Source organism: Macaca nemestrina, chromosome 7, assembly GCF_043159975.1.
Source record: "Macaca nemestrina isolate mMacNem1 chromosome 7, mMacNem.hap1, whole genome shotgun sequence".
In the NCBI taxonomy this organism is placed as follows: domain Eukaryota; kingdom Metazoa; phylum Chordata; class Mammalia; order Primates; family Cercopithecidae; genus Macaca; species Macaca nemestrina.
Genome location: NC_092131.1, coordinates 63,192,289 through 63,208,598, shown reverse-complemented (window position 1 = coordinate 63,208,598; position 16,310 = coordinate 63,192,289). Strand labels below are relative to the sequence as shown.

The 16,310-nt window shown below is 36.8% G+C and overlaps 2 long non-coding RNA genes across 2 annotated transcripts in view; one reads left to right on the top strand and one right to left on the bottom strand.

Annotated features, from left to right (window-relative positions):
* The window catches only part of LOC105481905 (uncharacterized), a 38,594-nt gene extending 27,392 nt beyond the window's left edge, over positions 1-11,202 (top strand). Inside the window, exons 2-5 of the long non-coding RNA XR_987261.3 lie at positions 6,482-6,603; positions 9,481-9,732; positions 10,446-10,700; positions 11,064-11,202. This is a non-coding gene — a long non-coding RNA (uncharacterized lncRNA). The remainder of the gene's footprint in view (positions 1-6,481; positions 6,604-9,480; positions 9,733-10,445; positions 10,701-11,063) is intronic.
* The window catches only part of LOC105481906 (uncharacterized), a 101,590-nt gene extending 89,557 nt beyond the window's left edge, over positions 1-12,033 (bottom strand). The window contains exon 1 of the long non-coding RNA XR_011625370.1: positions 12,021-12,033. This is a non-coding gene — a long non-coding RNA (uncharacterized lncRNA). The remainder of the gene's footprint in view (positions 1-12,020) is intronic.
* Between the last annotated feature and the right edge of the window lie 4,277 nt (positions 12,034-16,310).

Sequence of the window (16,310 nt, the reverse complement as noted above, 5' to 3'; positions counted from 1 at the left end):
ATTATGGAGTAAGGGAAAATGTATTCTCGTTCCTGAACTGGGACATCTATCTTCTCTTGCCCTTGGACCTTAGCCTTCTTTGGTTCTCAGGCCTTTAAACTCAGATTGGGTCTTACAGTATCGGTTCCCCTAGTGCTCAGGTCTTTGGAATTGGACTGGAGCAGTACCACCAGCTTTCCTGGGCCTCCAACTTGCAGATAGAGGATAGTGGAACTTCTCAGCATCCATAATCCCATGAGACAACTCTTTATAATAACTCTCTTTTTATCCATCAGTCTATTTCCTACAGGTTCCTATTGTGCCATGAGTAAAAGTTGTCTTTTTTCTGGCCCAGAAGTTTCATGACTTTGGTCAGCATCCATGAAACTATGACAGGTTAACTTCTTAACTTGTTCATAAGGTAAACTCTCAAACCCTTCACAGTTCTCAATAAGGCTTGGCTTAAAGGTTAATTATTCAGTGACTTATGAACACAGTTTAGAAAAAGAGTAACTTTCAACTGAACAGATATTTATTGAGAACCTAGTGTGTACAAGGTATGCTACCTCAATTCTCAAATTCCAAATTATATTTATGTTAATATGGGCATGGAGCAGGAATGCCAACATTAGGTTCTTTCAACAAAAATAAAACGTTTTTAAGACTTCAAGAGACTAGAGTAATAACAAAATTCCACCGATATGTAGCTGCAGTGCAGTGGGCCTAAAGCAGCCGAATTCTAGTGTGTGTCTCAAAAAACTTTAAATTCTGACATGCATGGATCTTCAAATGTCAGGACTATAAAACCTCAAGTCTAAGTTCCCACTAATAGACTTGAACCCTGCCCTCAGGATTCAGAGGGAGGAAATGGCTCAATATTTCATGTCCCTTAGCCAGTACTAAACCTACTAGTATTACATCCAACCCATCCTAAGCTTATCTAAGAACATGTACTTCTTTAAAAAGAGAAATATCTTTAACTTCAAGGTTCACTATAGTTAACAGGACCATATAACTTATCATTCAACCAGGGACACTTTTGGGAAGTAAAAAGGGGTGCTATTAATATTTATACTGAGGCAACAGACATAAACCAGGACTGACTGAGGCAAACTGAGACATATCATTAGGCTGGATATACCACCTACATTCAGAAGAGCTCGAAAAAACCATTCCCTTAGCAAAGCCATTCAGTGAGTTTGGAAGCAGATGTTTTTGTATGCAGCTCTAGATACTAAGCTTCTCTCACTTTCAGGTTGGTTATAAACTTATAATTAGAGCAAAGCTAACCAAAATCTAACACATTCAAACAAGGGAGTTTTGCAAGCTATTTTTTAAAGCATTTTCTGTGACTGGCTTGGCACACATTTACTTCTGACAGAGAGTTATTTTATTTTGAAATGACTTGCAAGATTTCATTGAGTGTCATCCCTGCAGGGGACACAAACTCCAACTAGCATCAAGAGGAGTTGTACTGCTAATTCCCTGAATGCCATACTGTTAATTAATCTCAGTGAATAAAAGGATTTCTAATACAAATTATTCTGATGTCATCCATTGCCTAAACGTGTTTCCGATGATCCATGAGAAATGTCAAAAGATACGCTTTAGTCACCATGTGATAGAGAATTTGGACAAACAAGCAAGAAAATCTGGTTGAACCGAAGTCAGTGGTAGCTAGGTCAACAGAAGCCTGTTAAAGAACTTGAAAGAATTTCATTTTCCCAGGAGCTGTTTTCTCTTCCTAAAGAGCAACTACGATGAAATCAGAACATGAAATTTCACTAGGAAGTGACTCTGAGGGACAATGAGTAATGTCAAACAACTCGGGCCATTTCTCTTCAAGGCACATTTCCAGAGAGATCTGATTTCTTGTTTCTTAAGCATTGCAGGTAGTTGCTGAGGAATTCATGTTGGTGTTGTCTTTGCCATTTGAGCATTCTGAAGAAAATGACTTGTACTGTATATAATCAATATTTAATGATCCAATTATTGCCGCTATTGCCTCTCAATTTTCTCCTTTCTTTCCATGTTGTCCATCACTGCTATACAGAAACTATAAATCAAAAACATAAAACAGTGGGCAAGATACTTAAATCCTCCTCATCTGGTTGATTCTTCCAGGAAAGAATTCCAAGTTCTTTGACCTTCTTCCTTGATTTCTTCAATTCTGAACATCGATTTACTTTAAAAAGTACAGGCTAGAGATCAACAAAAAACTTCGGTGTCTTTGAAACTGCACACTTGTGATAAAGACTGTTAATTGCACTTCAATATCCATTATCCCTTTCTTTCTTTCTTTTTCTTTTTTTTTTTTTTTTTTTTTTTTTTTTTTTTTTTTTTTTTTTTTTTTTTGAGAAGGGGTCTCGCTCTGTCACCAGGCTGGAGTGCAGTAGCACGATCTTGGCTCATTGCAACCTCTGCCTCCTGGGTTCAAGCGATTCTCCTGCCTCAGACTCCTGAGTAGCTGGGACTACAGGCACACACCACCATGCCCAGGCAATTTTTTTGTAGTTTTAATAGAAACGGGGTTTCACCATGTTGGCCAGGATGGTCTCGATCTCTTGACCTCGTGATCCACCCACCTCGGTCTCCCAAAGTGCTGGGATTAGAGGCGTGAGTCACTGCACCCGCCCATGCCCATCCCTTTCTTTCTTTTAGTATTGCCATTCCTCAAATGGTACAGGGTTTGTGTATTGCCACCTAGCTAGAGACTGTGTTCCCAGGCCCTTGCAGCTAGGTGTAGGCTAAGTTCCCCACCATCCCCTGCAGCCAATAGGATGGCCTAAAGTAATGTGAGATCCACTTAAGCCAGTTGCCTTCTACTTCTTCTTTCCCCCTTTCTTAGGTCTAGAACTCAGGTGTGTTAGTGATGAACCAGCTTAGAACAGGCAGCCAAGGTTAACACCCCCTAGACTGTGGAGTAGTGAGTGAGAAGAAGCTTGAGTCCCTGAGATATCCTGTGGAGTGGTCCCACCTTGACACACTGGACTGTCTTCTAACTCAGACTTTTATGTCAGAGAAAACTTTCCAATTTTATTTAAGCTATTTTTATTTTGATCTAAAAGTAGCCAATTAACATCCTAATTAACAAAATATTACAAACTAATTTATTTTAGGACTGTCCTGCTTTTTATTTATCTTGGATCACTTAAAATGTCAGCATGTGCCTAGTAAATGTCTCTGTTAAAATACAAAATCTACTCCAGGGCTCCATTAGAGAAAAATTTTGAAAACTCATTTGGTAATTGCATTTCACTGCCCATCAGTTAACCTGCTTATATATTCATGCATCCTGAGAGACAATTTACTGAATTAAATGCTTGGAGCTCAAATTCAGTTACTTAAAAACAAAATGTAATTTTTTTTCTAAACAACAACTTGAAATTAAAATTTTAGGCCTCCCAATTTTGCTTTTATCTATTTATTGTTAGTGTTACATAAAATTATGTTACTAACACAATAGTATGGCGAACATACAAGGTATTTATCAGCTATAAACACTAATGAAATAGCAAAAAGTCTGTCTGTTGGGAATTTTGCTTCAACCACATCAAGAACTCTCAGAGCATGCCATCATTCCTTTACTCTTCATTATTCAAACACTGTTCACTATAACATTAGCAGTGAAGTATAAACAAGGCTTATAACTCTATACTGGTAAGATTCACTTTATAATTATTGACTGGCTTTTGTTGTTTATTTTTCTCTTGTGTTATTCATTGGGAGTGAAATAAGGAAGAAATTTCACCAGAACACTTAGAATAGAAATGTGGTTACCAGTGCTCAAACTGGGGTGGGGGGTGAAATACGATGATGTTGCTCAGAGTACAAACTTGCAGATGAAGAAAGTTCTAGAGACTTACTGTACAACATGATGACTATAGTTAATTATAATGTATTGTATACTTAAAATTTGCTAAGAAAGTAAATCTTAAGTATTCTCAGCACACACAAAAAAGGTAATTATGTGAGGTAATGGATATGCTAATTTGCTTGATTGTGATAATCATTTCACAATGTATATGTATATCAAAACATCTTGTTGGACACCTTGAATATATATAATTTTTATTTGTCAATTATACCTCAATAAAGCTGGAGGGGAAAAAAACAGAAAAAAAATGATCTTGAATTATGACATAACATTGTTATCTTCCCCGTGGCTTTTCTTTGTTCATTTGGTCTTGCATCCATTTATTGTTTCATTCAACAAATCTTTATTGAGTGATATGTGAGCCTGGGAGATATAACAATAAATAAGATACATTCCCCCCTTCCAAGGATGCTAATAGACTCAGAGAAATAGGTAAAGAAAATAATGAAAGGAGTGGATGAAGAAAATGCCAATCCCCAGGATTTCTTTGGTGAAGGGCACTACTTTTGGGGGGAAGAAAAACATTGTTATGCCATATTTGGGAATGAGCATGACTCCCAGATTTCATGCTTCGATTTTTTTGGTTATAAAGAGTATGTGTCCTGCTAACTGATTAAATTAGTAATGCACATATGGAACTGCAACAGAGCTGGTTTCTTATGTATAACAGAGAGGACAAGCAAAAAAGAGGTTGGTTTTGACTATCAGATCTCTTTAACAGGCCTTTTCTGGAATATAGTGAGAAGTGCAGACTGGAAGGTAGAAATCAAACACAGTGAGGGGCAAGGAGTGGAAAGAAATCAAGAAGTCTTGGTAGGTTGGTCCTAAATTGTAAAGAGTCTTCTGTGCTATTTCCCACAGTTTCATTTTACCCTAGAGAGAATAGAATTTTGAGAATGTTACAGGGTTTTCTGCAGGGACAGCAATCAAAATGAAATTATGAAGTAGACTGGACATAAGCAGCACACTTTGGGTGTCACTGTCTCCCATCACCCTCAGATGGGACTGTCTAGTTGTAGGAAAACAAGCTCAGGGCTCCCACTGAGTCTACATTATGGAGTCATATAATTATTTTGTTACATATTACAATGTAATAATGATAGAAATAAGGTGCACAATAAATGTAACACGCTTGAATCATCCCGAAACCATTCCCCCCAAACTCCGCCCACTCCTGATCTGTGGAAAAATTATCTTCCATGAAAGTGGTCCCTGGTGCCAAAACGGTTGGGGACTGCTGATCTAAATCACTGTGTTGTATTACCTCATCTATAGTATGTAAATACAAGCCTTTCCTGAAACTCTTCCATGAAAGTTTTACAGTGAAATAATTTAGATATTGGTAAAAGGAAAAATGACAATTATAAATAAACAAACCAAATTGATTTATTTCTCAGAGTCAGGTGAGTTTCAACCTTGTTAGCCATAGAACACAGTTTCGTTCTTATCTAGGAACACCATTTTCATTTATCACAGGTTCTAAAATACAAACAATATGCATATATAATGGGGTATTATTATTGCTACCAATATTAATAAATATGCTAAAAATACCTTTTACAGATCATTTCTATCATAATTACAACTTAATTTTTAGTATAAAAGAACTTTTTATAATTGCTATAAATTTTGTTTTATGTTGGAAGTTATTTACATATTTGCAATTGTTATATTTTTTATTTATAGATTTTTTTAAATTCTAAAGAAGTGGCAGGTAGTATGGATGTCTTTCAACAATAAGGATACAATTGCAACTATAATGTATAAAATGGGGATTTTTAATTTGTGAAAAAGATATTTTCAAGTTAAACTTCTCTGAAATACAGCATGATTTTTTTTTTTAGCTGTAGGACCTTATAAACGAGTTATAAAAACCTTGTAAAACATGAGGAAGGATAATGATTTTTCCAAATCATCTTCAATTATTAGTGAGCTGTTCCAATCTTGTAATTCCAGTCTCAAGGAATGAGCTCATCCAGTTTGGTGTTACCAGGTTAGCTGTATGCACATGCAGCACCTGTGAAAACAGGATTTAATGCAGTTTCCCTGACCATTCAACCTTCCTAAGCAGGGGAGAGGAAAAAACAAACTAACGTGATTCAAGTTATGTTGTTTCAGATTACCTACAGAAAAAAAAAAAATGCTTCATTTTGTTTTGAGAGGCCCCTACTTCAGGCAGATCTCTCAGACTTCTCTACTCTTATTGGTTTTCTCCCCTTAATTTCTTGTTCTTGCTTTTCCCAACTGGCTCATCTCTTTTTCATGAGCAAAGGTAGCAGCAAAATCACATCAATAGCATCCACTAACAGCCTGATCTTTGAAGTGCACTGTGCCCCCAGCTTCAGAGATCCAGAGACCTGGTAAATCCATTTCCCTGACATCCACCTCTTCTAGAGTTGCCAGGTGATAGCTTTTAGCCCATCTCCTGGCAGAAATCAGTGGTACAGGGCAACCAAGGAGAGTTGAAAATAAAAGAGGAAAAGGCCTTTACTCAGGTGAAGGATTACATTTTACCAAATCCCTTTTTGTTAGCTTATCAAGCATTTTTGTCTCACTGAGTGGAGCTCAGATGCTGTTAAGGCCAACAATATCTCACCTTCTTTCCATGCTCCCTGTTCCTCTTAGCAACTACTGTCTTTGATCGAGTCCCCAAGGGCTTTGTTTTAGAGCTGGGGTGCAAAGAAGCACTTGTTGGCTTGGAGGTGGAGAAAGTTGGAAGAGGAAAGAATGAAGACCACTGGAAACAGGTAGAGCATTTTTTTCATATGAGATTTGTTAAGATTATAGCTAAGGGGCTAACACGGAGAACTGTTCAAGAGAAAGTTTCTAGGCCCAAGCAATGAAGTGTGACAGTCAGCAGAAAAGAAAGAAGTTATACTTCCCACTTCAACACAGCATCCAGGGATTCTCTGGCATACCAAAGAAGCACTTGGAGACACCACTCTTGACATGGATATTAGCATTCTGAAAATAGGCACAGTCAGTGGGAAGCCTTCCCCAAATGGCAGGCTGGACTGTGGATGCCTCAGGGTCTCATAGAAATAACCAGTGGGCATTAGGAAGGGGCTAATTGGGGGCAACTTGTCAGGAAGGCTTCTAACTACCATCATTTGGTTATTAAAAGTAAGTGTAATCATATTTTATGGTCACAGACTTTGTCAATCTGGGATATCATGCTATATCTACTACATGTGGACTTACTTCCCAATTAGCATCAGTTGATGTGTTGATGTCATTTAGTAATACTGATAGCTATTTTTTTCTGACTTCATTCTGGGCTTCATCTTTAAAATCATAATAATTTAATAAAAATTATTGTCTTACAAAATGACTGAATTCCAGGGTTTTCTAGGGCAAGCAGTGGTGAGGCCAAAATAGTGGCCATAGTAAGGTCATTTCTGTAATAGTTTGAGCAAATGTCAAACTCAATTTAAGGCCAAATGTCAAACTCAATTTAAGAGGCAAGGATGGAATTGAAGAATAAAGCCATATCATCACCCAGGTATCAGAACAGAAGCCTTTGGATGCCCAGTGAAGGGTCAGGATACAATAGCCAAAAGCAGTAAATGGCAGAGGCAAATGAGCAGAGGAGACAGGAATTGAAAAGACTCAGGCCTGTCCAATCTAACTGTTGGGTACAGCACTTTATAGCCAAGGTGGTTGTTAAGAATACACTTTATCAGGCACCTATTAGAATGGCTTAAAACTATTGCCTTTTACCTGAGACTTTGTGTCTCATGACCCTTGTGACTGAGGGCTGTATGTACCCTTGCCTAGTTTTATAAGGAAGCTGCTTACTGCACTGTATAATTGAAAGACATGTTGAACTTGGTTCCCTGACCCAAAATATCAACCCTATCAAAGAAAAGAAAGTGGTTAGTGATTATCAGCCAAGGCTCTGGTTCTTGGAGATGAGCAGCCACTACTGCTCTCTGAAACATTGAAACTTAATATTTACTGACTCTGGAGGACAGACCAGATCAATATCTTAAAGTTCTGTGGGCAGTGGGCTGTGACTCTGCACTAGGAGCCAGAGAAGTCAGTGGTAGATATCCTCTGTAAAAGGCAGAAGGCCATTCTTAGGACAAAACTATATCAGTAATGAGATATGCAGCCAAATATCAAAGGGCAGGGGATCAAGTTCAGAACAGAGTAGAAACTGCCACTACTGGTTTTGTTGACTCAGCTCTGCAAGGAGGGCCTTTCACCCCCAGAAAGTTGATTAGGTTATCTGGAAACCGGAGAGAGGGACATGCTGATAAGAAAGAACTATGCTACATCATTTTGCCTAGGGTTGACCCTCAAATTACATATTTACTTTAAAAAGGGAGGAGGGCAGGGCCTTAGCCCCTAAATGACACTTATGGCTTTTTAAAGTGATCTAATAAATCATGGTTGGGCTTGGTGGCTCATGCCTGTAATCCCAGCACTTTGGAAGGCAGGCAGATCACTTGAGCAGAGAAGTTCAAGATCAGCTTGGGCAACATGGCAAAACCTCGTTTCTAAAAGTTTTATTTAAAAAAAAAGTGATCTAATTGTGACACAGAGTCAAAACTAGGTAAACCAAATGCAAAAATTTTCCATTATTAAAATATATCCAAACATATCTGTAGAAGTTAAAAATAAAGTCAAAGAAATTATCTGGGATCAATTTTTTGTACTGAATCACTTAAACAGTCAAGATTTGTTCAAGATGATTGCAATAGGAGAGAGAGACTATTATAACAGGAGACAAAAATTGAACTCAACTCCACTGAAACAAAAGACAGGAGGATTTGTAAATGCTGGAGTGAGCTAACAGAAAAGTTCTGACAGACATTAGTGGAGCTGTTGGTCAACATGATTAGGCCATCTGTGTTTACTAATTGTTGCTTATAGAAGTTAGGCTCCTGCCTTCCCACAGCTAGACAAGAATTCTAGCTTTCTTGATGATTGTATTTCAAAGGGTCCTAGGTCCTTGAGAAAAATATTTCTGGATTCTAGAAGATTTACATCTCAAAGGGACAGAGAAAGAATTTATCATTGTAAGTTTTCTAAGACATTGTTTTAAGAATAGGGAGATCAGAAACCTATGGTCAGTAAGAAGCCTGTTTAAAATTTAGTCAAGCTGAGGGAATGTTAAGTAGGGAAAGAGTATGCTTAGAACTATTTGCATCTGATGCAACAAAGATCCCCCCTCCTTTTTCCTGGTTCAGATTCTATTTTGCAGGTTAATTGCTTCAGTGAAAGATTATTCATAAGGCAAATGGCAATCACACTAAACTACTCTTTGCAAATACTACTTTCCACTTTCAACCTAAATCTTCCCTGGGGACTTGCTGCTCCCCAAACATACATTTAATGTTTAAACTGATAGTACTTTCACACCTAGGTTAATTTTTCAAAAGGAGAAGATCTCAAGTTTAATCGCCCACAGTTGGCCACTGGAAAATCTTTTCTGCAAAGGATATTATATGTAGGAAGCTTTCAACTCAACTGGCATCTCAACTTAAAACTTACACTTCCTTCACGTGTGTATCAGTCACCTGTCATGCAATGGGTCTAGAGAGCAGGAATGAAAGATTTCTGACAACTGTTCTAACAAAAACATAATGAAATTCTTCTGATGAATCCCATTTTAACAGGTTATGGCATCAGATTGACAGGTCCAGAAATTCATTTGGTTACTGGAGCTTTGCAGGGGAAAATGAGGTCTGAGAAAACCAGCTGATAAAAAAGCACAGCAAAGGTCAAGCAAATCAGAGAAATGATCAGCCAAATGAGCCGCAAAATTATTTATTTGCCTGTAAAAAAGAAATTAGCCATACTTCGTCATATATAACTAATACCTGCCTTACTTGATGGAACACACGATTGCTCAAACAAAAGGAAACAAGGTAGGGGTATTCATGTGTGCAGCCTCCAGGGGGACTATTGGATTTTTAACAATTTGAAAACAGTGGAGACATACTGAGAGCCAAAATAATTAGGAAATCATTGTTGATTGGATCCAACATCTTGTCTGATGGGGCTTCCAGCTTGTTAAGGTGGTTACTACACAACAGGGAATGAAAGCACTGAGTCCAAGTTCATTTGTTTACTAGGCTTCTACTTATAGTTCATGTCCATCAGAATGTTCCTATGCTTACCTTGCTATTTCATCCTCCAGCTTTCAAGATAATCCCTTTCCCTTCTAAACAAACATTAAAGACCTGCTTGTTTCTCTTGGCTAACTTTAATCTTACACTATTTTCTTGCATGTTTCTTTCCCCTACAATACGGATTGCCATTAATACTCTTGTTCTTCAATGAGAACACATGGACACAGGGAGGGGAACATCACACACCGGGGCCTGCCGCGGGGTGAAGGCCTAGGGGAGAGATAGTATTAGGAGAAATACCTAATGTAGATGACGGGTTGATGGGTGCAGCAAACCACCACGGCATGCGTATACTTATGTAACAAACATGTACGTTCTGCACGTGTATCCCAGAACTTAAAGTATAATAATTTTCTTTAAAAAAAGACTCTTGTTCTTTTTCTATGCACAGATCATCATTGTTCTAAACACAGGAAATTAATACTCTATGTGCTGTGTTCTATCCATAGAACAAGAGAGTACATATACCTACTCCTTTGTCCACTGATCCAGTATGGTACAGATGCGAGATGCAGCTTTATAGAGTCCAGTGAAGAGAGTTGCTTCTCCTCTCCTCAGTGTGGTGCTTACCCTATGTTTCAGTTCAACATCCTTTTGACATCTTGATTTGGTGCTGACAACCAGTGGCATTTTTCTCACATAATTACGACTGACTATAATCCTCCAAAAGAGAGTAAAATACATTGTAAATGACCAAAGACATAGTAAGTGTGTATACTATATAGAGGGAGGGAGGCCTTCGATGAGCATAATTAAAACAGAAACAAACCGGGTGTTTCTTTTGTCAGTTTGTTTGTTTTACTTTTCATTTTAAAATAACAAAAAGGAAGCTAAAAAAAACTTGTACATAGGCTACCTTGCACCCTTAACCTAATTTCCCCCAAAAGTGACATCTTACAAAACTGTGCTACAATATCAAAACCAGGAAATCGACATTGGTAAAATGCTGTCAGCTACACTATTAACTAGACTACAGAATTTATTTTATTTTCACCATTTTTACATGCATATGTTTATGTGTGTTTGTGTGCATATATATAATTCTATATAATTTTTCCCATGTATAGATTCATGAAACCACTGCTGCAATCAAGATACAAATCTGTTCTATCGGCATAAAGGAACTGCTTCATGCTACCCATTTGTATTTGTACCACCCAACCACCACACGCTTTCCCTGTCCTATTCCCTGGATCGACTAGTTTGTTCTCCACCTCCATAGTTAAATAAATTGTAATCATATCAACATAACCTTTTGAGATTGACATTTTTCACTAAGAATAATACCCTTGATATCCATCCAGGTTGTTGCCTGTATCAGTAGTCTGTTCTTTTTACTGCTGAATGGTATTCCATTGTATGGATGTGCCAGAGTTTGTTTAATCATTAAATCACTGAAGGATATTTGGGTTGTTTCCAGTTTTTACTATTACAAATAAAACTGCTATGAAAATTCATCAGTACGTTTTTGTGTAAACATAGGTTTTCGTTTCCCTGGGATAAATGCCCAAGAGTGCAATTGCTGGACCATATGGAAAGTGCATGTTTAGATTTGTAAGAAACTGTCATATTATTTTCCAGAGTGACTGTACTATTTTACATTCCAACCAGCAATATATGAGAGATGTAGTTTCCCCACATTATTACCTATATTTGGTATTATCACTATTTTTTATTTTAGCTGTTCTAATAGGTTTATAGTGCTATCTCCTATGATCAGAATTTATTTTTATACAATATGTTCCCATTATTAAGTTACAGCCTTCTACATTTCCCCATTGCTCATCGTTATAGATGCACTTCACATCCACAAGCCTACAGTTTTCTCTTCTCTCTCCTACACAACCTTCTCTCTTCTATAGACACACAACAAATACTCTGTAAAACAGCCTTCCATTTTGTTCTTATCTTTAATCTAAACTCTAGAATGTTGTAAGACTAGCTAGATGAGTGAAACTGGCTTGGCTTGCATTTACAAATGAGAAAGCAAAGTTAAGTGCCTGAAGACTCCATAAAATACGCACCTTACGGGTCTGATTCAGGATTTCAGAGTCAGAAACTGTAGAGACTGCTTCCTGTAGTCAGGCTAGTAGCTATGGATTCTATGTCCTGTCAAAAAAGTGAGGGTCATTATGTTCCAGGAGCTAATTTGGGACTGAGAAATTGAACTAATTTTATTTGTTCAGATAAAGGACTAATGAAGATATAAGATCTAGCTGTGGTGAAATCAAAACAGACACAAAGATTTGATTTTCATGGCTCCTGAATAACCCAGGAAATCAATTACCTGCTGTGCTATCAAGGAGACCTTTGTGGCTATAGCAGCCCCAATTTCTGGTACTTGAGCTCACACCATATATCTTAAATGAAAAGTCTTCAGTACAATCTACCATTTGTTTTTACTGTCTTAACAATATATCACCACGGGATCAGTAAGTTTGCAGAACTAGTTTTGATTGAAAAAATAATTTTAAAGTACAGAAGAACTAGCATCTATTTTCTATATCATATATAAATGCTTTTATAATATTCAACATACTGTTCAAAATTTCAGATAAATCTATCCAGTAAAAAAATTGCTTATAAACCTATGTGCTGAAATTCCTCAAGGTTTTATTATTCAGGAAGAAGGCAGGGAAAAGTGTGAGCACATCCATCAGTGGTTTTAAATCAGAAAAATTAATGGATCTTATGCTGAGTACCACTTCGGCCGAATTAAAAAGAAAAAAAGTCATGAAGAAAAGGTGAAAAAGAAAAGGTGATAATGAAGGTACCATTTCAAATTGGAAACAACTAAAAGAAAGATTTTTAGATTTGAAAAAACATAACTGGATCAAAATATTTACATCAAAGAAAAAATTCTAGTCAATGAGTTGATATCTGCTTTTCTAAGAATACAGCTTAAAACTTAGCAATATGGGTTGCCAATATAGAGTTTGCTGTGTAACAAACAACATGATCTCATTTGAAACTTGATACTCAAAATCAATTCAAACAGATTGGGAACAATTTTGTTATTTTTAAAATTATGTGTGCATGTACATATGCACTCATTACTGATCTTATAGCCCATCTCAAGTCTCACTTGACACATCACATCTGGCAATTAGGAAACTGGTGAAGTTGTATTACCCTGTATCACTACATTATAAACAGGCAAAGATAAATTTCAGAACTTCAAGAACATAATTGTTAGAGAAAGAGAAATGTTGGGCATGGGTGGGAGAGTGGGAGATAGCTTCAAAAAAGAAGCAAGAAAAAAAATTGTGTCTTCAAGGAAGATATGTTTGTTCTCCAAAATTATAAAATATGCTAATCCCAAGAGGATAAATTCCAAAGGTATCATATGATGCCATCTTAACCATCCAATATCATCCATCTTGCTGTCATTAGAGTATCACCATGCTTAAGCTGAGATCTTTTAAATAGCATTTAATAGTCTTAAAATTACAGAATTAAAAATTAAAGCTCAGTTACACTTAGAAATTAGAGCTCATTTACATTTTCATACAAATTCTAAATAGGTATTTTTGATATATATCTTAATATATTTGGTTGCAATTATAAAGCATGATTTGAGAACTGACATTTTTCCCTAAAGTATAAATTTAGGAAAACTAAATACAAGTTTTCTTTTGAATTTCGTAGAGAAAGAAAAGAAAATTTCCTTCAGTGGTTTGGCTGAATTCTACTATTCATGTGTCTAAGGCAGCATGACACCAGTTGGATCATTTTTCTTCCACTAGTTGAGTTGTGAAAGTTGGAGGATGAAGAAGAGATCCATATAAGCACTCAAGACCCAAATGTTTCACATTGTTCATTGACAGTGAACTTCAGAGATGCGCAATATCACTGATAACTCTGGGAATATAGGACTTCAGTTATCTGTTTCTGGTTTGGGGTTTTTGAGGAATATGCTGAAAGATTCAATGTGATCATGTGCTCAAGTGGAAATTCATGCTTCCTATTTCTACGCATTTTGTTGCTTTGAAGTGATGGGTTTCTATATTTACTGAAAGGTTTCTTCACATAATTATCCTAAACCATAAGTGACACCTTAACCTTTACAGTCAAAATGTTGAGAGATAGATATTGGAAACTTGTACTAAAAGATAGTGCTGGTGAGGCAAGTAGAACAGCCTGCAATTAATATAATTTTTCACTCCCTTCAGATAAGATGTTAATAGTAAAATTAAGAGAACCATAAAACTGTTATGATGATGACTTTATTAGAAAAGAAAAATGGCATTATGCTGATGTTTAAAGCATTATCATAGAAGACTACTTTATTACAAATATATATATACCCCTTTAGGCATTGTTCTTTTAGCTGTCCTAGGCTATTGCTCAGCCAAACTAATAAGTCTGAACTGTTTTCTAATTCCTATGTAAAGATGAAGGTATTGAAAACTTAGCATGAATACTAAAGAAGAAATATATGCACTAGGGAAAATGCACCTGTGCATTGCTATTCTCTGTCTGACTCTCTAACTGCCACCATTAATATTTTTTGTGTTTCTCACAGCTGTCAGGACGTGCTGGCTTCTGCTTTATTCTCAGCTCTTAAACACATCTTTTCAAGTTACATGGTTTGCATGCTAATGTTCAACCAAGGCATATTATTTAGTCTAATTTTGATTTTATCAAACGTAGGACAAGTATTTAAATGCAAGAAACATTCATACTAATTAGAAGAACTATTTAACAGCCAGTCTTAGGCTTCTGAAAGACTAAGGCAAAAATTAAAAATGAGCCTCAAAATTAAAATAATAGCAATAGCATAGAAATTTTTAAATGTTCACATTTGTTTATTTTTCGTTTTAAATCCAATTGAGTGCTTTTTTCAAATAATCAGAAATCTGAGACTATTCCATTTATACAAGATATGATCAAAGAGTTTCAAGTCAAATACTATTTTAGAAATCATTTAGCACAACTCCATAATTTCATGAATGAAGACGCCTGGAGAGCATGGAGAAGTTTGCAGTCTTACCCAAAGTCACACTGCGACCTAATGACAGAGTCAAGACTTAAAATCACACTGCTCTGTCTCCCACCATACAAGATAAGCTGAGATCAAACAGAAAAAAAAAAAAAAAAAAAAACGCTAAAGCATTTTTAAAATTAGAGCACTTAAGAGATATTTTTAAATTGCTTGTTTGATGTAGAATTTATATTCAAGTCAAAAGGATCAAATTTCCTTACAAGTCTTTTAGTTCTACATTTTAATCAGAAGTGATCACATTGCCTCTACTAGATGCTACGGTGGAAGTTGTCACATTTACCCTGTCAGAAGAGCTGCAATTGATCAACATGCCACTTCTCAAAATCTCACACTATCCTGGTGTGGCCTTTTTCCACTTCATTTGGAATACTGATTGACTCAATGCTTACAGAGGCATAACTTTCCAAACCAAACATTCCTCAGGAGACACAACTTGACTCACTCAAATGAATATTTGGACTATTAACTAGCTCACCATTATTTAAATGATTTAGCCTACCCATAGGCTATCCACACAAAGTACATATTAAGGCCAGGCGTGGTGGCGCATGCCTATAATCCCAGCACTTTGGGAGGCCAAGGTGGGATCACTGAGGTCGGGAGTTCAAGGCCAGACTGGCCAACATGGTGAAACCCCGTCTCTACTAAAAATACAAAACTTAGCTGGGCGTGGTGTCTGGTGCCTGTAATCCCAGCTACCAGGGAGGCTGAGGCAGGAGAATTACTTGAACCCAGGAGGCAGAGACTGCAGTGAGCCAAGACTGTACCACTGCACTCCAGCATGGGTAACAGAGCAAGACACTGTCCCAAAAAAGAACTCTATAAAGTACACATTTAGGTTTCCAAGTGCACAGCCCTTTACAATCTTGAAACCCAAGTTCTCATTTACAAGTGGGAGCTAAATAATGCATACACATGGACATAGAAAGTGGAATAATAGACTCTGGAGATTTGAAAATGTTGGGGGAGGAGGAAAGTGAGGGATGAGAAATTACCAAATGGATACAGTGTAAATAATTTGGGTAATGGTTATACTTAAAGCCTAGACTTCACCACTAAGCTATATATCCATGTAACAAATCTGAACTTGTACCACCTAAATCTATAAAAGTGAAAAATATATAATTTTTTAAATGATCAAATCTGAAGACTGTACTGGGCATACCTGCTGCTTTCATCATATGGAAGAGTCCACATGCACAAGAAAGGAACAGATGAGGTATGACTGCTTTGAAAAAGTTCCCAAAGGGGGCAGTTTCAAGATGACCGAATAGGAATGACTCTAGGCAACAGCTCCCAGTGTGAGCGA